The following is a 27934-nucleotide window of genomic DNA, read 5'->3' as shown; positions in this document are numbered from 1 at the left end:
ACTAATGATTTCACAACAAATACCTTGGACTTAAAAGGCAGCAAACACCTTATTGAAAAGAAATGGTGCAAAGTCTGAAAGATACTTCTTAGCAAAATGTAGTTGCTGAAGCTTCAGCACTTCAGCAGCTTCAGCACTGTGGTGTTACCATAATGGAGGAAGTGTCTGAGTTTATGAATTATTCACATTTTTCTGAATCTGGATTAAGCAATGAAAAGTGATGAAAGAGGGAAGCTTGTAATAGATTTTTTTAAAGCTGGGTATAGGCTATTGTGTTTTCTGAAGCCCAAGTTCAATTTCTGCAGAGAATTTAAGTTCAGTACCTGATTTTTTATAGAGTATCTTGTATCTGAAAACATATGCTGCTGATGTTGCTCATAAGGAGGCCAATAGGACTGAAAGCAACGATTTCTCCATCCCTCATTTTCAGTTTCTACTCTGAGGCTGTTTACTGCCTCTCTTGCAGGTGGTAGCTGAGCCCAGTCACTTCCAAAGTTCTGTCTCTATTGGCAGGTTTCTGTGATGCCTGCACCCTATTTCTCCTTCAGAGCTTCTCTCAAAACTAAATTCACCTTCCCACGATTTTAGGCAAAGTAGTTTTATTTCTCAACAAATGTGTCATACCTGGCAGAATTTTATTTATTAGCAAATATGCATAATGGTTTTATTATGTGTCCAGTACTAAAGATTAAGCAGAAGAGGATTTGGTACTATATCTATTGAAAAGGAAGAAAACAAAAACAAAAAGATCTTTGTCTAGAAAAATAAAGTGCAATGTATGTTTGTCTTTTGACCCCACTCTCCCACGTCTAGGAATTTCCCCTAAAGCTAAACTTGTGACACTACAGAAATATGTATGCGGAAGGCTGTTCATCTGAGATCTGTGTGTAATTTTAAAATAGTAGAAACTGTCTAAGTGCTCATTTCTAAGGAAATAAATTGATATATTCACAATAAATCCTAAGCAGCAGTTACAAAGCATGATGTTGAGAGCTATGAACTTATGTGAAATAATTTCCATGCTACTCTGTTAAATGAAGGAATCAAAATACCATAAATCATCTCAATTGTTTTACCTTTATTGTAAAAAAAGGAAATTAAAAATAAAAATAAATATACAAGTGTTTGCTCACTTGAACAAAATAAATGAAGGAAGAATAAATCAGTGAATGATGAGACTGGTCAGCTACAGAGCATGGATGAGAATATGGTAGAAAGGATAGAAAAGAGGAGATGAAGACTCTACTTTCTGGTACTGTACTGATTTTGGGAATTATGCTAATGTTTCACATACACTAAGAGAAGTAAATAAAATTGACAAACATAGTTCAGTTCAGTTTAGTCACTCAGTCTTGTCCGACTCTTTGTGACCCCATGAATCGCAGCAAGCCAGGCCTCCCTGTCCATCACCAACTTCCAGAGTTCACTCAGACTCACGTCCATTGAGTCAGTGATGCCATCCAGCCATTTCATCCTCTGTCGTCCCCTTCTTCTCCTGCCCTCAATCCCTCCCAGCATCAGAGTCTTTTCCAATGAGTCAACTCTTCGCAAATATAGTAGGAAATTCAAAACTGAATATTAATGGAAACAAATTAATGTAACTATACACCAAAGTGGCAGTGTGAGGGAAGATCTAACCCAGGTAACTTCTAAGTTCATTTTTTAACTAAGCCCACAGACTAAAGACAAAAATACTTTTAATCAAACATTAAACTTTAGGTCTTCCCTGGTAGCTGAGTGGTAAGGAATCTGCCTGCCAATGCAGGGAACACGGGTTTAATCCCTGGTCTGGGAAGATCTCACTTGCTGCTGGACAACAAAGACTGTGAATCACAATTATTGAGCCCATGCTCTAGAGTTTGAGATCTGCAACTACTGAGCCCAGAAACCACAACAACTGAAGTCCACATACCTAGAGCCTGTGCTCTGCAACAAGAGAAATTCCTATAATGTGAAACACACACTGCAGTGAACAGTGGCCCCCACTTGCCACAACGAGAGAAGGCCCGTGTGTAGCAACAAAGACCCAGCATGCCATAAATAAATAAATCTTCAAATATTAAGCCTTAACTGGTAGTTCTTTTTTTTTAAAGTGTATATTAGCAATCCTAAAACAAGTTTTTTATATTTCAGGGATTGAGAAAATAAGTAAATATATCATGGATCATGAAAGCTAGGTTTCACTTAGCAGAGAAATATAGTATGAAAGGAGAAGGAAGGACTGAATAAAATCTGACAAGTTAGATTGTCATTAGCGTCAGTGTGAACTCTTGGGAATTTTATATATATATATATATATATATGCATGTGGGTATATCGTCCATATATAAGTGTTAAATTTCCCAGATTTGCCCATTGAGAAGGACTACAAGCAACGAAAACCCAGCAGCAATGGCAAAACCTGTTCACAAATCTTGATTTCTAAATATCAACATCTTAAAAGGAACAAAGTATCCTTGAGAGAAATGACCAATTCCAATTCTAGGGATTGCAAAGATAAAACAATTTTCTTTTCCTGTAAGTGCCGCTCTATTGACAATTAGACATATCTGAATATGGTCTGTGTATTAGATTAGAGATCAGAAAATCATGACCCATGAGCAAAGACATCCAACCACCAGTTTTGGAAAATGAATTTATACTGAACACAGTCATGCCCTTCCTTTCATTTACATTATTTTCTCCAGCTACTTTTAATCTACAAGAGCAGAGTTGAATAGTTGAGACAAAAGGTTTATGGTCTGCAAGGCTTAAAATAATTATTATCTGACCCTTAACCAAATAAATTTGTCATCCACAGAATTAGATAATGTTATTGAATCAAGATTTGGTAGTTGTGGTGCAATTATGTAAAATAATTCCTTACTATTAGGAAACACAGAATTTTTTTGGAGGTTAAGGAGTATCCCATCTACAAATTACTCTTCAACACTTCAGGAAAAATATATTTCCACAAAAAATATCAAATATATAAAAATATATCAATAGATAGCTAGATATCATGAGAGTGATAGAGAAAGTGGAATGAAAAAACACCTATAGTTGAAGCTTTAATTCTGTGTTAACATTTGATGAATCTGGATCAAGGGTGTCTAAGAATTTTTTGTAATATTTATGCAAATTTTTCATAGTTCTAAAATATTAATAAAGGAAATTTAAGTGGGACCTCCTGTTCTGTCTTCTCCAAATGCTCCTCCTTTTAAATTATATTTCTCAGTCTCTTCTCTAGACTTCTTTTCCTTAGACTCCTTCTTAAATCATTTTGCAATTCCAGTATCAGCAAGAGGTTCCAACTTGCTGACAGGTAACTATACACATTTTCAAGAGTTATCCTTTCTCAGGTTCTATAGCAAATCTAACATTGCCAATAAGAATTCTTCAAGTTCTAGCGAAGGAATATAGGGGTGGGGGTGGGGAATAATTACTTTTATTACCACTCCTGACACCAAGTTTCCAGCTTGGAAACTCATTTCCCTTGTACCATTTACTTTTCCTGTACTGTCTATACTTCTACTCTTTGCCAGCATATGGAATCCAGCCTCCTTCCCAGGATACCTTGCTCATGCTCAGTACCAAACAAGACAATGTAAAAAGAACATGAGGCATCTCACATTTACAAAGTTTTCCTGTTGTCACACTATGCACTATTAGGGATATCCCACTGGTTATATTTTTCAATAGACTCCAGATTCCTTTCACATTGCTTGCCCCCTCTTCCCTTGGATTTCTCCTCCTTCAAGTGTTCCTTTTCAATTTTAAAGACCCATTAAACTGTAAATTCTTAGGTCTTTACCACCATTTGGATTTCCAAAAACTCACTAATGTCTCTGCTAAAAAATGTACCTTGATTCCGGAATCTCATCTTTCAGCATAAAATTACAGAAATCCAGTTTTTTCATTCTATGTAAATAGGCATATATATTATTTATTGAGTTATAAACAAGCATTTATTAGATATACTTTTATTTAGAGAAAAATGAAACTTATTCAACTCAGAGCTCATCTTGAAACACCTGACATCGAAGCAACTAGAAGAAGTGCCTCTGCTTGTTAGAAATATATGCAGGAGTAAGAGCCCAGATCTGCAGTCTGACTGTCTTAATTTGGATTTTCATTCCACTAGGCAACGAGTGATCCTAAGCAATCTCCCTAAATGTTCTGTACCTTCTTTTCCTTCACTGTTTATTGAGCTTTACAATGGAACCTACCACACAGTCATTCACACATGTAACAATTGTGATAATAAAACCTGGAGACAAAGTACCCATCAGCAAGCAACTTTTAAATAATATTCAATGAAAATTACATAATACTATTCTGTTACTAAATGAATGACACCTATTTTTATTTGCTGATTTAAAAATGAGATGATCAAATTTTAAAAACTTAAAATTATATATATATACTTAAGTATGGGAAGAAACAACAGAATTTTGATTATCTATCTTAAGGAACCAGGGAGAGAGGCACTCACTTTTCATTTTCTACCTTTTCATTCTGTTTGAGATGCTTAACCATATAAACAGTATTATGGCTAAGTGAACAAGAGATATATTGGCAGTGAAATTATAGGCAACGTTTATTTTAGTTGCAGTTTAGTATACAATAAAAAATCCAATATGCATTCTAGTTATATATCATGAAAGGGAATAGATTATTAATAGCACAGATGCCAGTAACTGGCTATAAATTGAAAAATGCTTTTGTGAGTTTTTGACATTTATATGAATGAAATAAAACAAATATGATCATATTGACAAAAATAAAAAAATATGCACACAGACAATTAACAAATTATTTTGCATGGTGTTTGATATAGAATAAATGTTCTGTAGGTTTTAACCTTTTTGGGGGTTTGTGTTGTTGTTATTACTGCTGTTACTAAGTGAGAGCAAGTATCAGTTTTTTGAATATCGGTAGTTAAAGCAAATACTGAACAAATGTGGGAAAAAGACCTCATTTAACATGATAATGATTGCAAAAAAGAAGTGAACTTTAAAATAGATATTTTTAAAAATACCAAGAGACTACTCTTCCAAACAAAATGAAAGAGATTTTGTTACTACATTGTAGGAACATCTTCTGTTCCTACATTGATTAAAATACTAAGTCTGTGCATTGAGGTCTTTAAGAAGAATTCTGTGACTTGAGACCGGGGATAAGAGTTCAGTTCAGTTGTTCAGTAGGGTCTGACTATTTGTGACCCCATGGACTACAGCATGCCAGTCGTTCCTGTCCGTCACCAACTCCAAGAGCTTGCTCAAACTCATTTCCATCGAATCGGTGATGCTATCCAACCTTCTCATCCTCTGTAATCCCCTTCTCCTCTCACCTTCAGTCTTTCCCAGCTTCAGGGTCTTTTCCAATGAGTCAGTTCTTCGCATCAATTGGCCAAAGTATTGAAGCTTCAGCTACAGCATCAGTACTTCCAATGAATATTCAGGACTGATTTCTTTAAGATTGACTGGTTTGATCTCCTTGCAGTCCAAGGGACTCTCAAGAGTCTTCTCCAACACCACAGTTCAAAATAATAGATTCCTTGGCGCTCACCTTTCTTTATAGTCCAAATCTCACATCCATGCATGATTACTGCAAAAACCATAGCTTTGACTAGACGAACATTTGTTGGCAAAGTAATGTCCCTGCTTTTTAATATGCTGTTTAGGTTGGTCATAGCTTTTCTTCCAAGGAACAAGTCCCTTGTAATTTCATGGCTGCAGTCATAATCTACAGTAATTTTGGAGCCAAAGAAAATAAGGTCTACCACTGTTTCCATTATTTTCCTATCTATTGGCCATGAAGTGATGGGACTGGATGCCATGATCTTCATTTTCTGAATGTTGAGTTTTAAGCCTGCTTTTTCACTCTCCTCTTTCACTTTCATCAAGAGACTCTTTAGTTCTTCTTCACTTTCTGCCATAAGGGTGGTGTCATCTGCATATCTGTGGTAAGACATTTCTCCCGGCAATCTTGATTCCAGCTTGTACTTCATCCAGCCCAGCGTTTGTCATGATATACTCTGCATATAGGTTAAATAAGCAGGGTGATAATATACAGCCTCGACCTACTCCTTTCCCAATTTGGAACCAGTCTGTTGTTCTAACTGATGCTTCTTGACCTGAATATATGTTTCTCAGGAGACAGGTAAGGGAATCTGATATTCCCATGTCTTTAAGAATTTTCCAGTTTATTGTGATCCACACAGTCAAAGGCTTTAGCATAGTCAATGCAGGAAAAATAGATGTTTTTCTGGAACTCTCTTGCTTTTCCTATGATCCAACAAATGCTGGCAATTTGATTTCTGGTTCCTCTGCCTTTTCTAAATCCATCTTGAACAGCTGGAAGTTCTCAGTTCATTTACTGTTGAAGCCTGGCTTGGAGAATTTTGAATATTACTTTGCTAGAGTGTGAAATGTTTGCAATTGTAGTTTCAATATTCTTTGGCATTGCCTTTTTGGGATTTGAATGAAAACTGACCTTTTCCAGTCCTGTGGCCACTGCTGAGTTTTTCAAATTTGCTGGCATAATGAGTGCAGCACTTTCATAGTATCATTTTTTATAATTTGAAATAGCTCAGCTGGAATTCCATCACCTCCACTAGCTTTGTTCATAGGGATGCTTCCTAAAGCCCACTTGACTTCACATTCCAGGATGTCTGGCTCTAGGCAAATGATCATACCACAGTAGTTATCTGGGTTGTGAAGGTCTTTTTGGTACAGTTCTTCTGTGTAATCTTGCCACCTCTTAATATCTTCTGCTTCTGTTAGTTTCATACCATTTATGTCCTTTATTGTGCTCATCTTTGGGTGAAATGTTCCCTTGGTATCCCTAATTTTCTTGAAACTATCTCTAGTGTTTCCCATTCTATTGTTTTCCTTTATTTCTTTGCATTGATCACTGAAGAAGGCTTTCTGATTTCTCCTTGCTATTCTTTGGAACTCTTCATTCAAATGGTTATATCTTTCCTTTTCTCCTCTGCCTTTCACGTCTTTTCTAGTTATTTGTAAGACCTCCTCAGATAACCATTTTGACTTTTGCATTTCTTTTTTTCATGGGAATGGTTGAACCCTGCCTCCTGTACAATGTCAGGAACCTCCATCCATAGTTCTTCAGGTGCTCTATCAGATCTAATCCCTTGAATCTATTTGTCACTTCCACTGTGTAATCATAAGGGATTTGATTTAGGTCATACCTGAATGACCTAGTGGTTTCCCCTACTTTCTTCAATTTAAGTCTGAATTTTGCAATAAATGAATAAAGGATAACAGCGTTTTGAATATGATTTTTTTATCTTCCATTTATTTCTCTTCCACTCAGTACAACAATATCTACAGGGACAACTCCCATGATTAAAATGAATTTTTTGCTTTGGTGCTCCACGTGATTACTCAGAAAGTCAGTGATCAACATTGGCAAAACTAAGGTAGGAGTTTAAAGTGGAAATTCTTTAGGGAGAAGAACTGAGGATTCAGCCTTCTTCCAGAATTAAGCTTTTAGGTAAGAAATGGATCATTTTTGCAGTTGCAGGTGTGTGTACTAATAAAGTGGTTTGGGTTTTAATTAGTAATATTTCCTTGCAAAGGAATTGCATATGTTGTTACTCAACTTTTTTTTTAAGGGCCCTTAACTTTTAAAAAAATCTCCTTTGTTTCCAGACTATGGTTTAAAAGGCTTTCAAAACGTTTTCATTTTGAAGGGAATACAAAATAGGTACTATGCTTATGGCAATTTTTTGTCTTCTATAAAATATTTCAACTAGAGACTCAAAAACATGATCACAACCTTACATGTAGAATTCACTCTGAGTTTATAAATTCGGGGGGAGGGGCTTTTTATTGGCATCATTGATTCAATGGACATGAGTTGGCACCAACTCTGTGAGATAGTGAAAGACAGGCAAGACTGGAGTGCTGCAGTCCATGGTGTTGCAAATAGTCAGATACAAATGAGCAACTGAAAAACAACGTCAAGAACTGAGCCTTAAAATTTGCAGCAGAAAAAAATTTTTTGAGATATCCACAAATGGATATTTCCTAAAGGAAATTATTTAGTTTCCATTCACTCTCATAGGTGCTGGATGGAAGAGTAATTGGGAAGGTGTGCCTCAGCCTGCCCAGTTGGAAGCTGGATTCAGTATTGCCTTTTGAACTAAATAGTAATGTTAATACTTAATTGAATTCAGACCTTATGGATTCATGGTAAGAGTCAGAATGGAAATACTTCTGAAAAATATTCTTAGATATTTACTATAGGGTCATGCTTTTCACTCAAGATCCTCTATATTTTTATCAAGTTTATAGAAATTTTTGCTACATACATTCATCTGTTTTATTTTTTCATAGAAAATTTTGATACAGGGACGAATCAACTTAATCTCCTTGTTTGAGGATTGGACTGTTGGCAATTTATGGAATTTTATAAAAAGGTGCAATGGTATTATGTTTCTCAGAGAGGCTACATGTCAGAAAATCAACTGAGAGGATTCTTCTAAAGACATATTTATTAAAGGTCTATGGATTATAAGCCTATAATATCTTATTTTAATACTCTCAACTTGACTTCTATAGATCCTGTATCTCAAGGATTCTTATTTTTATCTTCCATGCTAGAAGAGTGAAATCACAGAAGAAGCCTTAATATACTCATTCTAAGGACACAGTAGTTACTACAAACAATAGGAAAATACTTAGTTTAATTTAAGTAGGAGACAGAATGGGAAGCTCTTATATATTGTATACTTTTATCTATTAATTGTATGACATGTATGTTAGAAATATATAGCAGCTCAGGACTAGGAGAAAATGTTCTGTGAAAATATGGCATTTTTTTTTTTTTTTTTTTTTTTTTGGACAAAAACAATCCTGTGAAAGACATTGCAAGACTGTATGCGAAGGCACAAAGTGTGACTGATTGTGGAGAGAAAATGTCATAGCTGGCTAGATCACAGTGTCTTTCTGTTATATATAAAAAAAGTCCTGTAGTCTGCTGAAATCAGATATTCAAAGGCCATAGCCTCACAACCAAAAAATAGCTATTGGTTCAAAAGTCATGTCAATGTGTTTGCTGACCATAGCAATAAGTAGTGTATATACTTTCATAGAAAAATCATTTCCTAAGGAAAAACCTACTCTTGCTTTATCAGGTGAATTAAGAGAATACTTTAAAAGAGAATTACCCAGCATAGACAATTCAAGAGGATAGATTTTTACAACCACCACCACTGTGGTTGAATGCTTTCCTCAGTACCTTGCCTATGTTGCACAGTCACCCATTTTATATATGATTAAGCATAAAATTGCTATTTACAGTACAGAAATCAATTGTAATTGAAGCAAAAGTATAAAATCAGAATCTGTAAGGGACTTTGACAACTGGCTGATTTACTGTTACATCAAAGAGACAATATATTCATTAGATTAAAAAAACATTGCTACCACAACTACAGCTATTATGACTATAATAGATTGAAACAAAACAAAGTACACATTACACAGATTCTTTTCATGGAATGAAGTAGATTTTGACTCTGCCACTGATACAATATTGTCGATTAATTGCATCTAATATTTAACATGTAAAACCCTAAAAGATACACCAAACTGATATCAGATTTTAAATCCAAAAAAATGAATCTTTAATGCATACAAGAAATTACCTGGTATAGCCTCTGACTTACAGCAGTCCTCTCAGTTTTTAAGTGACACATTTTTAAATAAAAATAATGAATGGTTTATACACCAAAGTAAGATGCTCAGTCACTTCAGTAATGGCTGACTCTTTGTGACCCTGTGAACTGTACCCTGTCAGGCTCCTCTGTCCATGGGATTCTCCAGGCAAGAATATTGGAGTGTGTTGCCATGTTCACCTCCCAAGGTAAGATATCCTCCCATTAAATTTATTGGGGGAAAAATTATTTGTAAATGTAGGTAATTTGATTAAGACATTTGATAAGAGGAGCCACCCTTTTATGGACACAGGACACAGTTCTCAAAGGAGGCTCTTGGGCTTCCTAGGGGGCGCTGGTGGTGAAGAACCCACCTTCCAATGTAGGACGTGCTTGTTGGATGCCTGGGTCAGGAAGATCCCCTGGAAGAGGAAATGACAACCCACTTCATTATCTTTGCCTGGAGAATCCCATGGACAGAGGAACCTAGCACGCTACATTCCATAGGGTCTCACAGAGACAGCCACAGCTGAAGCAATTTAGTATGCAGGCATGCTCAAGGAGGTTCAAGAGACCTGAGTTTCAGTGTGATCTTGAAAAAGTATGTAGATCTCAGTTCAGTGGTTTAAAACAATAAGGAAGAAAAATAAAGGACAAAAAACAAGAACATTTGTTTATAATTATGGTCCTTAATATTTGTGAATTGCATGCAAAGATTAGGATTATCCAAGGTTTTACCACCTCTTTTAGTAAAAAGCCTTCACTTGAGGAAATTAAAGGTAGAATTAAGCTATCACTTAGCTAGATAATCCAGCTTTACTTATGTCCCCAGAATTTACTAGATAGAGATGGGGACCATGAATTCATCACTTGATATACAGTGGGTAATCAAACAAATGCTTCATGTAGTTTATGCGAAAAACCCCAGCTAAACCGGTAATACATATTTAAATATAAAGAGAATGTTCTTTCACATTTATATACCACAGATAAAATATAGATATATGGATAATTATAAATCATGTGGTTTTAGAACTCTGGAAAGAATAACATTGAACTGGATTCTCATAAGAGGAATGAATTGAGAATGTGACAATTACATAGTGACTCAGGCTGTAGGTAACCAACCTTTATAATTAAAACTGAAATGTAAGCTTAATATGTGCCTTTTCTTTAGACATGCTGCAACATATTCTGAGAGTCTGCTTTATCTTGTCAATAACGAAGTGTCAAGACTGCAATATTTTCTGTGACACAATACATTTTGATGCATATGCAAAATCTTAGAATTAAAACAAATTTAGATAAAGCTAAGAGTAATATTTGATTCAGTTAATGCATATACAACCCACTGGGTTATACTACCTTTTAGTCTAATTAAATATAGTCTTGCTGTGCTCAATTCTCACAAGAAATCATGAAAAAGAATTAAAATAGTACTATCCATTTATATTTTATTTCATCATCATATCATTTCTACTGTTGTTTCAGCTGTGGAAACTAAGCTGATTTCCTTAAGACGGGCAGTTAATTGGTTTGAGACTCCCTGGTCAGTGTATTTATTTTAGCTGCAAACATTTTCTTAAAAAGGAAAAAGAAAATTTTGACTCTTGAAAGAAGCTATTAATGTAATTAAAATAGATAACCAGGCAAAGAAGGTAAGGAAAATAAATATTAGACATTTATCTCACTACCAAATAATTACCCTGGTTTTGTTGAAAAATGTTTTTCTCTTAAAGGGATCTACAGACTTTTCTAAAAGTTCTTTTTAAAATGGCAAATTTCAGGGGATAAATAAATTGCTTTGTCTTTATAGGCTTTATTGTGCTCAGTTTCTAGAGTAACAAGATAAAATATTATTCTAGTTTTTAGAGTAGTAAAAAATGAAGCAAAGTCAATCTGAATTGTTTGTGAAACTATGGATCTGTGAAACATGTCTCAGAAGACAAATGAACAATTCAGTTTTAGGAAAATACAGTTCAGTATGTTTTTTAGAAAACACAAAATAAAACTATATTAGAGAAGAAGCACTTCAAAGCCCAAATTTGCCAATAACCATTACCTGCTGGCTATGTATTTTGTAGTTGATACAAAATAGTTATTTTATTGAATAAGTTTTGACACTTGATAAACTTTCTTCAAAGTTAGAAACACACATCAATATGTAGATGTTTACAAACCCTCTCTTGCACCTGGACCAGTGACAGATATTGTATTCTAAATAAATGATCTTCCAATCTAAGTCCTTAATACTGGAGTTTAGATAAGAAATTGAAGCAGGAAAAGTGGAGGGATTTTCTTTTTCTCCAGCAGGTTGTAAGTTCAAAAATTTTGATTTTTTTCCCCTTCTTTCCAAAAGAGGAGAAATGGAAGTATAGTTTCTTTAATCTTTCTTGGTTACCACTTTGGCATTACGAAGTGAACAATGGCGATATATAAAGAGGTGAGAGACAAATAAGATAAAAAATAAATTAAAGTAACAAAATTTGGTCATCTACAGGGATGTTAATGAATCTAGAGTCTATCGTACAGAGAGGAGTAAGTCAGAAAGAGAAAAATGAACATCATATATTAAAAAAGATATGTGGAATCTAGAAAAATGGTACAGATGAACCTTTTTTGAGAGCAAGAACAGAGATGCAGACATAGAAATTGGACATATATGGTCACAATGGGGAAACGTGTTGTTTAATCAATAGGTTGTGTCTGACTCTTTTGCAACTGCATGGACTATAACCCTCCAGGCTCTTCTATTTATGAGATTTCCCAGGCAAGAATACTGAAGTGGGTTGCTATTTCTTTCTCCAGGGGGCTTTTCCACACCCAGGGATTTAACCCACATTTCCTGAATTAGCAGGAGGATTATTTACCACTGAGCCACCTGGAAAGTCCATGTGGACACAGTAGGGGGTGAACAAATTGGGAGATTATGACTGACATATATACAGTAGCATGGGTAAAACAGACAGCTAGTGGGAACTTGCAATATAGCAGAGGGAGCTCAGCTCAGTGCTCTCTGAAGATATAAATGGGGTCTTCACTGGAATGGGGCTGGGATGGGGAGGGGGCTCAATAGGTAGGGCATATAATGTACCCATATAGCTGATTCACTTTGTTGTACATCAAAAATAAAAGAAATGTTATAAAATAATTATACTCCAATAAAAAAATAATAAATTAGTGTTTGTATAGCCATTCTCTTAAGTTCCATGATTTCATGCAATCCTCAAAGTCTGTTGAGTAGGGATTGGGTCAGATGGTTCTGCTTCCATTTTATTCACAAAAGAAAATAGTGCCTGTGTAGATTACTTAGAGACACACTGAACCTTAGCAGAGACCGGGTCCCCTAAATTCTTGTCAATTCTGTCATTCTTTCCAGCATATAATAAATATAAAGGTAGCTAGAAAAACAAAGCAGCTGTCTAAGCAAAATGGCAGAGAAGGTAGTAATTGAAAAGTTGTTATTTTTATTTTTTAATTAATTTATTTATTTAAAATGGAAGTTAATTACTTTACAATATTGTAGTGGTTTTTGCCATACACTGACATGAATCAGCCATGGGTGTACATGCTTCCCCCATCCTGAAGCTCCTTCCACATCCCTCCCCATTCCATCCCTCAGGGTCATCCCAGTGCACCAGCCCTAAGCACCCTGTCTCATGCACTGAACTGACTGGTGATCTGTTTCACATATGATAATATACATGTTTCACTGCTATTCTCTCAAATCATACCACACTTCCCTTCTCCCACAGAGTCCAAAAGACTGTTCTATACATCTGTGTCTCTTTTGCTGTCTCGCATATAGGGTCATCATTACCATCTTTCTAAATTCCATATATATATGCATTAGTGAGAAAAGTAAGTCAAAAAGAAAAACACAAACCCAGTTATTTTTATTTATTTTTTGTGTGTGTAATAAAGTTTTATTAAAGTATAAAGGAGATAGAGAAATCTTCTGACATAGGCATCAGAAGGGGGCAGAAAGAGTACCCGCTTGCTAGTGTTAACAATGAGGTTATATAATCCAAAGAATGTCTGGAGGTTGTAAAGACCTCATCAGACTTACTCCCATAAGTTACATTTTAAGATAACAGAATTAGCCAGAAGGTTTAATCCAAAGACTGTCCTCAGGCAGGATACATTATTGTTATATAATCCTAAGGAATGTGGAGAAACAAAAGAAGTTTGTCCTTTCTTCCTCCTTGAGAATTCCAGACCCCTCTCTCCTTGGGGACCCCTAGACTCCCTATCAACCTACCTAGGAAATGACTCTCTCATTCCCCCCTTTTCTTTTAGGAGAATTATGTTGCCTAGAGAAAAGGGGCGTCGTTCTCATTCCATAACTGCTTCCGAGCTGACAGGCAAATTTGGTGTAGGAGTACAGAAAGAAGTAGGGCAAAATCTCAGATGTTTTGCCAAGAGAACGCACTGGTCATAGGAAACAACCTCTTCCAACAACAAAAGAGAAGACTCTACACATGGACATCATCAGATGGTCAACAGTGAAATCAGACTGATGATATTTTTTTCAGCCAAAGATGGAGTAAGCTGACAGTGGCTCAGAACATGAACCCCTTACTGCCAAATTCAGCCTTAAATTGAAGAAAGTAGGGAAAACCACTAGACCATTCAGGTATGACCTAAATCATATCCCTTATGATTATACAGTGGAAGTGAGAAATAGATTCAGGGGATTAGATCTGATAGAGTACCTGATGAACTATGGAAGGACGTTTGTGACATAGTACAGAGGCAGGGAGCAAGACCATCCCCAAGAAAAAGAAATGCAAAAAAGCAAAATGTCTGTCTGAAGAGGCATTACAAATAGCTGTGAGAAGAAGAGAAGCAAAAAGCAAAGGAGAAAAGGAAAGATATACCCATTTGAAGGCAGAGTTCCAAAGAATAGCAAGGAGAGATAAGAAAGCCTTCCTCAGTGATCAGTGTAAAGAAATAGAGAAAAACAGTAGAATGGGAAAGACTAGAGATCTCTTCAAGAAAATTAGAGATACCAAGGGAATATTTCATGCAAAGATAGGCACAATAAAGGACAGAAATGGTATGCACCTAACAGAAGCAGAAGATATTAAGAGGAGGTGGCAAGAATACACAGAAGAACAGCACAAAAGAGATCTTCATGACCAGATAATGATGTGATGTCATCACTCACTTAGAACCAGACAACCTGGAATGTGAAGTCAAGCCTTAGGAAGCATCACTACAGACAAAGCTAGTGAAGGTGATGGAATTCCAGCTAAGCTCTTTCAAATCCTAAAGTATGATGCTATGCAAGTGCTGCACTCAATATGCCAGCAAATTTTGAAAACTCAGCAGTGGCCACAGAACCGGAAAAGGTCAGTTTTCATTCCAATCCCAAAGAAAGTCAATGCCAAAGAATGCTCAAACTACTGCACAGTTGCACTCATCTCACATGCTAGTAAAGTAATGTTCAAAATTCCCCAAGCCAGGCTTCAGAAATACATGAACCATGAACTTCCAGATACTCAAGCTGGTTTTAGAAAAGGCAGAGGAACCAGAGATCAAATTGCCAATAACTGTCAGATCATTGAAAAAGCAAGAGGTCCAGAAAAAACACTTACTTCTGTTCATTGACTATGCCAAAATCTTTGACTGTGTGGATCCCAGCAAACTGTGGAAAATTCTTCAAGAGATGGGAATACCAGATCACCTAACCTGCCTCTTAAGAAATCTGCATGCAAGTAAAGAAGCAACGGTTAGAACTGGATCTGGAAAAACAGACTGGTCCCAAATAGGAAAAGTAGTACGTCAAGGCTGCACGTTGTCACCCTGCTTATTTAACTTATATGCAGAGTACATCATGAGAAACACTAGGCTGGATGAAGCACAAGATGGAATCAGGATTGCCGGGAGAAATATCAATAACTTCAGATATGCAGATGACACCACCTTTATGGCAGAAAGTGAAGAAGAATTAAAGAGTCTGTTGATGAAAGTGAAAGAGAAGAGTGAAAAAGTTGGCTTAAAACTCAACATTCAGAAAACTAAGATCATAGCATCTGGTTCCAGCAATTCATGACCAATAGATGGGGAAACAGTGCAAACAGTGATAGACTATATATTTTTGGACTCCAAAGTCACTGCAGATGGTGACTGCAGTCATGAAATTAAAAGACTCTTGCTCCTTGGAAGAAGTTATGACCAAACTAGACAGTATATTATTTTACTAGCATGTAAGGTGAGTGTAATTGTGAGGTAGTTTGAGCATTGCCTTTCTCTGGGATTGGAATGAAAACTGACCTTTTCCAGTCCTATGGCCACTGCTGAGTTTTTCAAATTTGCTGGCATATTGAGTGCAGCACTTTCACAGAATCATCTTTCAGAATTTGAAATAGCTCAACTGGTATCCCATCACCTCCACTAGCTTTGTTTGTAGGGATGCTTTCTAAGGCCCACTTGACTTCACATTCCAGGATGTCTAGCTCTAAGTCAGTGATCATACTATGGTGGTTATCTGGGTCGTGAAGTTTTTTTTTTTTGTATAGTTTTTCTGTGTATTCTTACCACCTTCTCTTAATATCTTCTGCTTCTGTTTGGTCCATACCATTTCTGTCCTTTATTGTGCTCATCTTTGCATGAAATGTTCCCTTGGTATCTCTAATTTTCTTGAAGACATCTCTTGTCTTTCCCATTCTATTGTTTCCCTCTATTTTTTTGCATTGATCGCTGGGGAAGGCTTTTTTTTTATCTCTCCTTGCTATTCTTTGGAACTCTGCATTCAAATGGGTATATCTTTCCTTTTCTCCTTTGCTTTTCACTTCTCTTCTTTTCTCAGCTATTTTTAAGGCCTCTTCAGACAGACATTTTGCTTTTTTGCATTTCTTTTTCTTGGGGATGAGCTTGTATCCCTGCTGCTTGTAAAATGTCATGAACCTCCATCCAGTTCATCAGGTACTCTGTCTATCAGATCTAGTCCTTTAAATCTATTTCTCACTTCCACTGTAAATTCATAAGTGATTTGATTTAGGTCATACCCGAATGGTCTAGTGGTTTACTCTACTTTCTTCAATTTAAGTCTGAATTGGCAATAAGGAGTTCATGTTCTGAGCCACAGTAAGCTCCTGGTCTTGTTTTTGCTGACTGTATAGAGCTTCACCATCTTTGGCGGCAAAGAATAGAATCATTCTGATTTTGGTGTTGACCATCTGGTGATGTCCATGTGTAGAGTCTTCACTTGTGTTGTTGGAAGACAGTGTTTGCTATGACCAGTGTGTTCTCTTAGCAAAACTCTATTTTCCTTTGCCCTGCTTCATTCAGTACTCCAAGGCCAAATTTGCCTGTTACTTCAGATGTTTCTTGACTTCCTACTTTTGCATTTCAGTCCTCTATAATGAAAATGACATCGTTTTTTGGGGTGTTAGTTCTAGACGGTCTTGTAGGTCTTCATAGATCCGTTCAACTTCAGCTTTTTCCCCATTACTGGTCAGGACATAGACTTCAGTTACCATGATATTGAATAGTTTGCCTTGGAAACAAACAGAAATAGTTCTGTCATTTTTGAGATTGCATCTAAGTACTGCATTTCAGATTCTTTGTTGACTATGATGGCTACTCCTTTCCTTCTAAGGGATTCTTGCCCACAGTAGTAGACATATTGATCATCTGAGTTAAATTCACCCATTCCAGTCCATTTTTGTTCACCAATTCCTAAAATGTCGACATTCACTCTTGCCATCTCCTGTTTGACCACTTCCATTTACCTTGATTCATGGACCTAACATTCCAGGTTCCTATGCAATATTGCTCTTTACAGCATCAGACCTTTGCATCCATCACCAGTCACATCCACAGCTCAGGGTTGTTTTTCTTTGGCTCCATCTCTTCATTCTTTTGGAGTTATTTCTCCACTGATCTCCAGTAGCATATTGAGCACCTACCAACCTGAGGAGTTCATCTTTCAGTGTCCTATCTTTTTGCCTTTTCATACTGTTCATGGGGTTCTCAAGGCAAGAATAATGAAGCGGTTTGCCATTCCCTTCTCTAGTGGACCACATTTCGTCAGAACTCTCAACCAATAAACTGTGGGAAATTCTTCAAAAATGGGAATACCAAACCACTTGACTTGTCTCTTGAGAAATCTGTATGCAGGTCAGTTAGCAACAGTTAGAACTGGACATGAACAACAGTGGTTCCAAATAGGAAAAGAAATATGTCAAGCCTGTATATTGTCACCCTGCTTATTTAACTTATATGCAGAGTACATCATGAGAAATGCTGGGCTGGATGAAGCACAAGCTGGAATCAAGGTTGCTGGGAGAAATATCAATAACCTCAGAAATGCAGATGACATCATCCTTATGGCAGAAATGAAGAATAACTAAAGAGCCTTTTGATAAAAGTGAAAGAAGAGAGTGAAAATTTTGGCTTAAACCTCAACATTCAGAAAACTAAGATCATGGTATCTGGTCCCATCACTTCATAGAAAATACATGGGGAAACAGTGGAAACAATGGCAGACTTTATTTTTGGGGGGTCCAAAATCACTGAAGGTGGTGACTGTAGCCCGGAAATTAAATGCAAGGAAATTATGACCAGCCTAGACAGCATATTAAAAAGCAGAGACATTACTTTGCCAACAAATGTCTATCTAGTCAAAGCTATGGTTTTCCAATAGTCATGTATGAATGTGAGAGTTGAACTATAAAGGAAAATGAGCACCGAAGAATTGATGCTTTTGAACTGTGTGTTGGAGAAGACTCTTGAGAATCCCTTGGACTGCAAGGAGGTCGAACCTGTCCATCCTGAAGGAAATCAGTCCTGAATATTCGTTGGAAGGACTGATGTTGAAGCTGAAACTCCAATATTTGGCCACCTGATGTGAAGAGCTGACTCACTGGAAAAGACCCTGATGCTGGGAAAGATTGAGAGTGGGAGGAGAAGTGGATGACAGAGGATGAGATGGTTGGATGGCATCACTGACTCAATGGACATGAGTTTGAGTAAACTCATGGAAATGATGGACCAGGAAGCCTGATGTGCTGCACTCCATGGGGCTGAAAAGAGTCGGACATGACTGAGTACTTAACTGAACTGAATTATCAAAAGGAAATCAAATCTACAGCCCCTTCTCTAGCATTTACTTTCTATGTGGGGAGTTGGGAAAATTTGGCTGACACAATTTTTACCTTTTTTCCATGTTTATACAATTGAGTTCCTACTCCATATGCAGTTATCTTTCCTTTTGTTTAACATAATAACATTCAATATCGTCCCCGGTAGCTCAGCTGGTATAAAAATCTGCCTGTAATGCAGGAGACCTGGGTTCAATCCCTGGGTTGGGAATATCCCGTGGAGAAGGGAACAGCTACCCATTCCAGTATTATGGCCTGGAGATTTCCGTGGACTGTATAGTCCTTTGGTTCGCAAAGAGTCAGGCACGACTGAGTGACTTTCACTTCCATTATAAATATAGATAGGTAGATAGATAGCTAGATGGAGACACAGACACAGATGGATATATATTTTAAAACATTAGTCTCCATTTTAGCATACTATTCCCCTGGATAAGTGCACAACAGTATTTTAACTGTATAAATATTGTTTTGAAATTTTTTTCCATTATAAATAATGTGGTAGTGTTCAGTTTCATAAATAAATATCCAAGTGCCTCTCTGGTTATTTTAAGTTATTTCCTAAGACTAGAATTGCCAGGTCAAGATATGTGACTATTATAAAGAATTTCAATGAATATTACCAAAAATTGCCATTGGAAGATTTAATTTTTATTCCACCAGCAACATAATGTATGCCTTATTTCATGAACTTTCATATTTTTGTCACATTTTTATGTATCTCTTTTATTAGAATATAATTGCTTTACAATGCTCTATTAGTTTCAATTGTACAACTTCATGAATCAGCCATATGGATATATCCCCCTCCCTCTTGAGCCTCCTTTCCACCCTCCTGTTCCCCATTCATCTAGGTTATTCACAGGGCAGTGAGCTGAGTTCCCTGTGCTATACAACAGCTTCCTGCCAGCTATTTTACATATGGTAGGGTGTATATGTCAGTGCTACTCTATCCATCTGTACCCTTCTCCTTCCCCTTCTATGTCCACAAGTCCTCCATTCTCTACATCTACACCTCTATTCCTGGCCTGCAAATAGGTTCATCAGAGCCATTTTTCTGGATTCCATAGATATATATAGATATATATATATATATATACACACACACAAAACAATGTTTGTTTTTCTCTTTCTGACTTACTCAGCAATCCCACTACTAGGAATATACCCTGAGAAAACCATAACTCAAAAAGACACCTGTACCCAACGTTCATTGCTCCACTGTTTACAATAACCAGGACATGGAAGCAACTTAGACATCCATCAATAGATGGATAAGAAAGATGTGGTACATATACAGAATGGTGCATAGCTTTTATTTTGTGAATTATCTGTTCATACCATGTGTCAATATTCTATAATAAATTAATTTTCAAATTTTCTTTTTACAGAATATTTTAGGAACCTTTTATCATTTACCTCTCATCTGTTAAAAATACAACCAGTTCCTTTAAGATCTTACTCCTTTGCCTGATATAACCAATGCTGTGGTAAACACATAGAAAATATAATACAAATCACATAAAATATTTGGAAAGTATTTTATTTCAAATGCCATTGTGTAAGTGTTTAAAGGAGGAAGAGAACTAGAGCATAACACCATACCCTTCATAATTCATTATTTCATTTAATATCAGAGCTGGAAAGGTATTGTAATAGAGAAGTTTAGAGTAGAAGAGACCATTCTATGAACTATGCCCTTTAACTGTAAAAATGATGTGATGTTTGTCCTATTATTACACAGATGAAGGGACTTCTGCTTCACAATTTACTTTTTTTTAATATTTCATAGTTTATATCTTAGATTCCTTATATATATCTGTCATCTTTTTTATACATATTTTTTCATCCTTGTGAAATGTTGAGACATTGTGAGGTTTGTGTGTGTGTAGAATGAGTGAAATATGAGTGGATTTTAAATTTATAAGAGGACATTAGAAAAAAACTCCTGTGCAACTAGAAAGATCTTCATATCAACAAATATATCTATAATCTATAAAATATATAATATATATTATAATCTATTAAAATATATCTTATAATCAAATTAAATAACTTTTTAATGAGTACTGTAATTGTCCTATATATACCCAGAAGAATGCAGTCTTAAATCTGAACTTCATTATTAAATGATTTAAACAAAAGCTAAAAATCCCATGGACAGAGGAGGCTGTTGGACTGTAGTCCAAAGGGTGGCAAAGAGTCAGACATAACTGAGCGACCAAGCACACACATACAAAATTGAATTAAACTCTACCAAAACAGAACTTAGGCTTTTAACCTAAACATCAAGCTTATGTCCACTCAATAATCAAAATTTTAAAAATGCACAGATATTTATCTTTGATAAGAAAAGGTCTAAAAGTGGGCCTTTTAAAAAGATAGTCAACATTTCTTTTGATTTGTGATTGATATATATATACATATATATATAATTGTATACCTTCTTCCTACTACACTGACATTTTGAGATTCTTTTCAGACTACCATTCTCTATGAGAGAAGGCATGATGTGAACTGATCAACAACACAGAATCACAACGCTATGTGGAGAAAGTACCTGAGAGGCCTGAATTACATGTGAAGTAATTGTCCTGGATCTATAATAAATTTCAACTGCCTGGTTCAAAACACAGATCCAGGGCAGGAAACCAATCCCTTAGAAAAATTCTTTGGATAAAAATGCCACTGAATTTAATTGGAAAAGCCTTGGTTTTGAAAACCAATGTTCCAGAAAATGACAAATTAAATGCACAATTACTCTGGATTGCTTGGAGGTAGCTTCACAATTTCAGCAAAAGGGCTGAACAAGAAACATGTGCTTTAGAGAGAAAGCATCTGATGTGTCTTTAATATCATATGAATGCCATTACAACTCCAGAAGAAAATATAAAAAGTCTGAATTACATGGTAAAATTATGGAAAATAGATAATCTGAGAAATTTAAAGGCAGAAGGCTAACCTAAGTAAGCCCAGGTTCTTACCCTATAATATATTTACATATAGATAGGAGCTCTTTTGGTTTTGAATAATCAGGGATAGTCAAACAGACAGTATTCCTTTGGATAACACCATCATTTTTATTCAAAAGTTTTTTCAAGCTCTACAGTTTAATCAAGCATAACTGGGAGACAAGGTCTCCTGGTTCAGTTTTTAGTGTATCCTTCACTATACCAAGCACATTGCACCACATTAATGTAGGTGATTTGCTGATTTTTGTAATGAGGTAATTTCATAACATGTTGACAGATAAGATGAGTTGAATAGTTTGTGATCATCTTCTTGCCATATACAAATTGTCAGATATTACTTTCTCTCTGAAGCTTTCCCTGTTCCTTACTGTTTTTATCTACTCCTTCCCTTTTTGCTCCTTCCTCCTTTGCTCCTTATATACATTAGTGTATAGTATTATAATTAAAATTTTGTATATACTGTATCATTACTTGTTGTTGCTAAGTCACTTCAGTCGTGTCCGACTCTGTGCGACCCGGTAGACGGCAGCCCACCAGGCTCCCCCGTCCCTGGGATTCTCCAGGCAAGAACACTGGAGTGGGTTGCCATTTCCTTCTCCAATGCATGAAAGTGAAAAGTGAAAGTGAAGTCGCTCAGTCGTGTCCAACTCTTCTCGACCCCATGGACTGCAGCCCACCAGGCTCCTCCATCCATGGGATTTTCCAGGCAAGAGTACTGGAGTGGGGTGCCATTGCCTTCTCCGTATCATTACTTACTGACACAATAGATGAAGGTAGAAACTTATTTCTTTATTAAAATTATTACAGGCATGCCTCAGTTACTATGCTTCACTTTATTGTGCTTCTTAGATATTGCATTTTTTTTTTTTTTACAAATTTAAAGTTTACGGCAATCCTGCATCAATGAAGCCTATAGGCACCATTTTTCCAATAGCACTTGCTCATTTGATGTCTCTATGTTACATTTTGGTAATTCTTGCAACATTTCAAATTTTTTTCATTATTATATTGTTATGGTGATCTGTGATCTATATCTTTGATGCTACTATTGTAATTGTTTTGGGGCACCACAAACCACAACCATATACAAATGGCAAACTTAATTGATAAATTTGTGTTTTCTGACTGCTCTACTGACCAGCCATTCCCCTGTCTCTGTCTTTCTCCTCAGGCATCTCTATTCCCTGAGACACAGTACTGTAATTAGGCCAATTAATAACTTTGCAACAATCTCTAAATGTTCAAGTGAAAGGAAGAGTCTCTGTCTCTCAATTTCAATCAAAAGCTAGACACAATTAAGCTTACTGAGTTATAAATGCAAAGAAACAGTTCTTGAAGGAAATAAAAAGTGCTCCTCCAGTGAGCACATGAATAATAAGAAAGCAAAAGAGAATTATTGCTGATGTGGAGAAAGGGTTAGTGACCTTGATAATAGATCAATTCAGCCTCAATATTCCCTTAAGCCAAAACCTAATCCAGAGCAAGGCCCTAACTCTATTCAATTCCATGAAGACTGAGCAAGGTAAGGAAGCCACAGAAGAGGTAAAGCTAGAAGAGGTTGGTTTATGAAGTGCAAGGAAAGAAGCTATCTCCATAACATAAATGTGTAAAATGAAGCAGCAAGGGTGGATATAGAAGCTGCAGAAAGTTATCCAGAAGATCTAGCAAAGAAAATTAATGAAGGTGGCCTCAATAAGCAACAGATTTTCAATTCAGATGAAACAGCTTTATTTTGGAAGAAGATTCCACCCAAGACTTTCTTTTTTTTTTCTTTTTTTTTTTTGATTTTAAATTATACATGTTTATTTCAATTCAAATTTTCACAGATTAAAAAAACTGCATTTTATTAGAGTCAATTTGCAGCAATGATTTCTTATGGGAAAAAAAAAAAGAGAGAGAGAGAGACAATAATCATTCAGATTTCGGATTTGAACAAAACATCTTCCTGCACTTGGAGATCTTCCCACTAATCCAGCAGCAACATCTCAATGATAAGTTGAATCAAGACATGATACCTGACGTCATGCCCAAAGGAGGGTAAGGCTTGAGGCTGCAGGCAGGAGATAACCCGGTAAAGGCAAGAGGCAGGTGCTGCCTCGCAGCCTCCACAGACACAACACAGTGTCAGTGGCTGGAGACTTTCCCGTGCGCTAACAATGGACACAGGATGCTCTCGCTATAAGTAAAGGAATTCAGGTTCTGGCAACTCTTCATGAAAACAACAGGTTCAAAAGAAATGTCTGCTCCAAGGCACCAAGGGTGTAAAACTTTTTAGAAGATACATAGAAATGAACAGACTGAAAAAGGGAAAGGAAATTAGCTTTTCAGTGGAGGAATCTGCCATTACTCTAACTCTTGTAAATGATTAATTCAGATAGATTACAATCAAAACGTACATCGAACAGATCGTGCTGTGGGAGGGAACATCTGACCAAAGACCATTCCCGCGGGCACTTGGGGAGCTGCTGGTATGTGCTTACGGGGCTTCGTCCTTGAGCCAGGGAAGCTGCTCACTTGTATTTGTAAAATCCTTCTCCAGATTTCTTGCCAAACTTTTTCTCTGCTACCAGCTTATTCAGGGATGGGCAGGGCTGAAACAGGGGGTTCTTTGAGTCCATTTCATGCCAACCATCTAGGATGAACTTCGTAGTATCCAGCCCAACATAATCGAGAAGCTCAAACGGACCCATGGGGTAGCCGGCGCCCAGCTTCATCGCCGTGTCGATGTCCTCCTTGGATGCTTCACCTCGCTCACACAGCCTGACCACTTCCATGAGGTACGGCACCAGAAGACGGTTCACGATAAACCCAGGCGTGTCCTTGCAAGCAACAGGATGCTTCCCCAGGGCTCTGCTGAAGTCTAGCAGAGATTCAAATGTCTTCTGGCTGGTCATTGGTGTTTTAATGACCTCCACAAGCTTCATCAAAGGCACTGGGTTGAAGAAATGGAGCCCGGCGAATCAGTCCTGTCTGGTGGTGGAATTGGCTAGGCTTGTGATCTGCAAAGAGGAAGTGTTGCTGGCAAAGATTGTGTGTTCGGCGGCAAACTTGTCCAGCCTCTTGAACAGCTCGTTCTTCATCTGCAGATTCTCTACGATGGCCTCCACCACCAAGTCTGTGCTGTGGACCACAGATGCTGCATCCGTGCTGGTCGATATGCTGCTCAGGGTCTTCGCCACAAACTCATCAGCGCCCTTGGGGTTTTCTGCAAACTTCTTCTTGGCCACTTTCCGAAGACTTTCCTCAATTCCCTTTCTAGATTTTTCCAGGATGTCCTCTGTTTGGTCCACCAACACTACTGTGTGGCCAGTTGCTGCAGCAACCTGGGCAATGCCGGCGCCCGTCAGCCCACCGCCAATGACCGTCACGTGCTTGACGAGGATTTTTTTCGCCGAGGCCGAGGCGCTGGAGGAGGAGGACATGGAGCGCACGAACTGCCTGGTTACGAAAGCCATGGAGCAGATGGCGAAAGCAGCTACAGGCACAAGACCTGGCTAAGTAGCAACCTGCACGGAGCCCAAGAAACAGCAGCGACCCGATGTCAGGGGGCGGGGGCCCAGGCGCCCAGCCACCCAAGACTTTCATAGCTAGAAAGAAGTCAATGCCTGGCTTCAAAGTTTCAAAGGACAGACTAATTCTCTAATTATAGACTAATACAGCTGGTGACATTTAGCTGAAATCAATGCTCATTTGTCATTTGGAAAATCCTAGGGCCCTTAATAATTACGCTAATTTACTCTGCCTATCATGTGTCAATGGAACAACTAAGCCTTGGTGACAACCCATCTGTTGACAATATGACTTACTGAAAATTTCAAGCCCGTTTAGAATCACTGCTCAGGAAAAGAAACCCCTTTCAAAATATTACTGTTTGCTGACAATACACCTGTTCACCCAAGTTCTGATGGAAGTGTACAACAAGATTACTATTGTTTTCATGCCTGATAAAACAGCATCCATTGTGTAGCCCACAGATCAAGTAGTTTCCATTTTTCAGTCTATTATTTAAGAAGGGCACTGTAAAACTATTGTTGCCATCGATAGTGATTTCTCTGATGGGTCTGAACAAAGTAAATTGAAAACCTTGTGGAAAGAATTTCCCATTCCACATGCCATGAAGAACACCCATGATTTATGGAAGAAGTCAAACTACTAATGTTAAGAGGGGTTTAGAAGAACCTGATCTGACACTCATGGATGACTCTAATAGAGGAAGTAACTGCAGATGTGGTGGAAATTAACAAAAGAATCAGAAGTAGAAGTGAAGCATGAATATGTGACCGATTTGCTGAAATCTCATCCTAAAACTTTAAGGGATGAGGAGCTGCTTGTTATGGATGAACAAAGAAACTGGTCTCTTGAGATGGAATCTTATTCTGGTAAAGATGCTGTGAATACTGTTGAAACAACAACAAAGGATTTAAAATATTACATAAAATTAGTTGATGAAGCAGTGGCAGGGTTTAAGAGGATTGCCTCTACTTTTCAAAGACATTCTACTAGGGGTAAAATGCTATTAAACAGCACTGTCTGCTACAGAGAAATCATTCCTGAAAGGAGTGAATCAATATAGCAAACTTTATTGCTTTCTTATTTTAATACATTTCTAGAGCCATCCCAGCCTTCAGCAACCATGACTGTGGTCAGTCAGTAGCTATCAACATAGAGGCAAGACATTCCTCCAGCAAAAAGATTACAACTTGCTGAAGTCACTCTGCTTATTTAACTTATATGCAAAGTACATCATGAGAAATGCTGGGCTGAATGAAGCAAAGCTGGAATCAAGATTGCTGGGAGAAATATCAATAACCTTAAATATGCAGATGATACCATCCTTATGGCACAAAGCAAAGAAGAACTAAAGAGCCTCTTGTATTATACAGACTGAAGTAAAGAGACACAGATGTATAGAACAGTCCTTTGGACTCTGTGGGAGAGGGAGAGGGTGGGATGATTTGGGAGAAAGTCATTGAAACATGTATAATATCACATAAGAAACGAATCACCACTTCAGGTTTGATGCACGATACAGGATGCTTGGGGCTGGTGCACTGGGATGACCCAGAGGGATGGTACTGGGAGGGAGGTGGGAGGGGGGTTCAGGATGGGGAACATGTGTACCTGTGGTGGATTCATGTAGATGTATGGCAAAACCAATACAATATTGTAAAGTAATTAGCCTCCAATTAAAATAAATAAATTTAAGTAAAAAAAAAAAAAGCCTCTTCATAAAAGTGAAAGAGGAGAGTAGAAAAGTTGGCTTAAAATTCAACATTCAGAAACTAAGATCATGGCATCTGGTCCCACCACTTCATGACCAATACATGGATAAACAGTGGAAACAGGGACAGACTTTACTTTTTAAGGCTCCAAAATCACTGCAGATGGTGATTGCAGCCAGGAAATTAAAAGACGCTTATTCCTTGGAAGAAAGTTATGACCAACCTAGAAAGCATATTCAAAAGCAGAACATTACCTTGCCAACAAAGGTACATCTAGTCAAAGCCTTGATTTTTTCAGTAGTCATGTATGGATGTGAGAGTTGGATTATAAAAAAGCTGAGCGCCGAAGAATTGATGCTTTTGAACTGCAGTATTGGAGAAGACTCTTGAGAGTCCCTTGGACTGCACAGAAGTCCAACCAATCCAGCCTGGATTGGAGATCAGTCCTGGATGTTCATTGGAAGGACTTATGTTGAAGTTGAAACTCCAATACTTTGTCTACCTGATGCAAAGAGCTGACTCATTGGAAAAGACCCTGATGCTGGGAAAGATTGAGAGTGGGAGGAGAAGGGGACAACAGGGAATGAGATGGTTGGATGGTATCGCTGACTCTATGGACATGAGTTTGCATAAACGCCAGGAGTTGGTGATGAACAGGAAGGCCTGGCGTGCTGTGGTTCATAGGGTCGCAAAGAGTCAGACAAGCCTGAGCAACTGAACTGAACTGAACTGAACTGAACTGAAGGCTCATATGATAGTCAATGTTATTTAGCAATAAAGCATTTCTTAAAGTTTTATACATTTTTAACACATAATGCTATTGCACACATAATAGACTACAGTATGCTGTAAATATAACTTATATATGCAGTGGGCAAACAAAAAAAAATATTGTTTTATTGCTTTATTGCTATATTTGCTTTATAGTGTTGACCTGGAACTGATCTGTAATATCTCTGAGGTATG

At 37.2% G+C, this 27934-nt stretch overlaps 1 pseudogene; it reads right to left on the bottom strand.

Moving 5' to 3' along the window:
• Nucleotides 1–23556: 23556 nt before the first annotated feature.
• Nucleotides 23557–25216, bottom strand: LOC138985852 (hydroxyacyl-coenzyme A dehydrogenase, mitochondrial pseudogene; annotated as a pseudogene).
• Between the last annotated feature and the right edge of the window lie 2718 nt (nucleotides 25217–27934).

This window comes from Bos mutus, chromosome 26, assembly GCF_027580195.1.
Source record: "Bos mutus isolate GX-2022 chromosome 26, NWIPB_WYAK_1.1, whole genome shotgun sequence".
Lineage (NCBI taxonomy): Eukaryota > Metazoa > Chordata > Mammalia > Artiodactyla > Bovidae > Bos > Bos mutus.
This window is presented reverse-complemented; position numbering and strand designations above follow the sequence as displayed.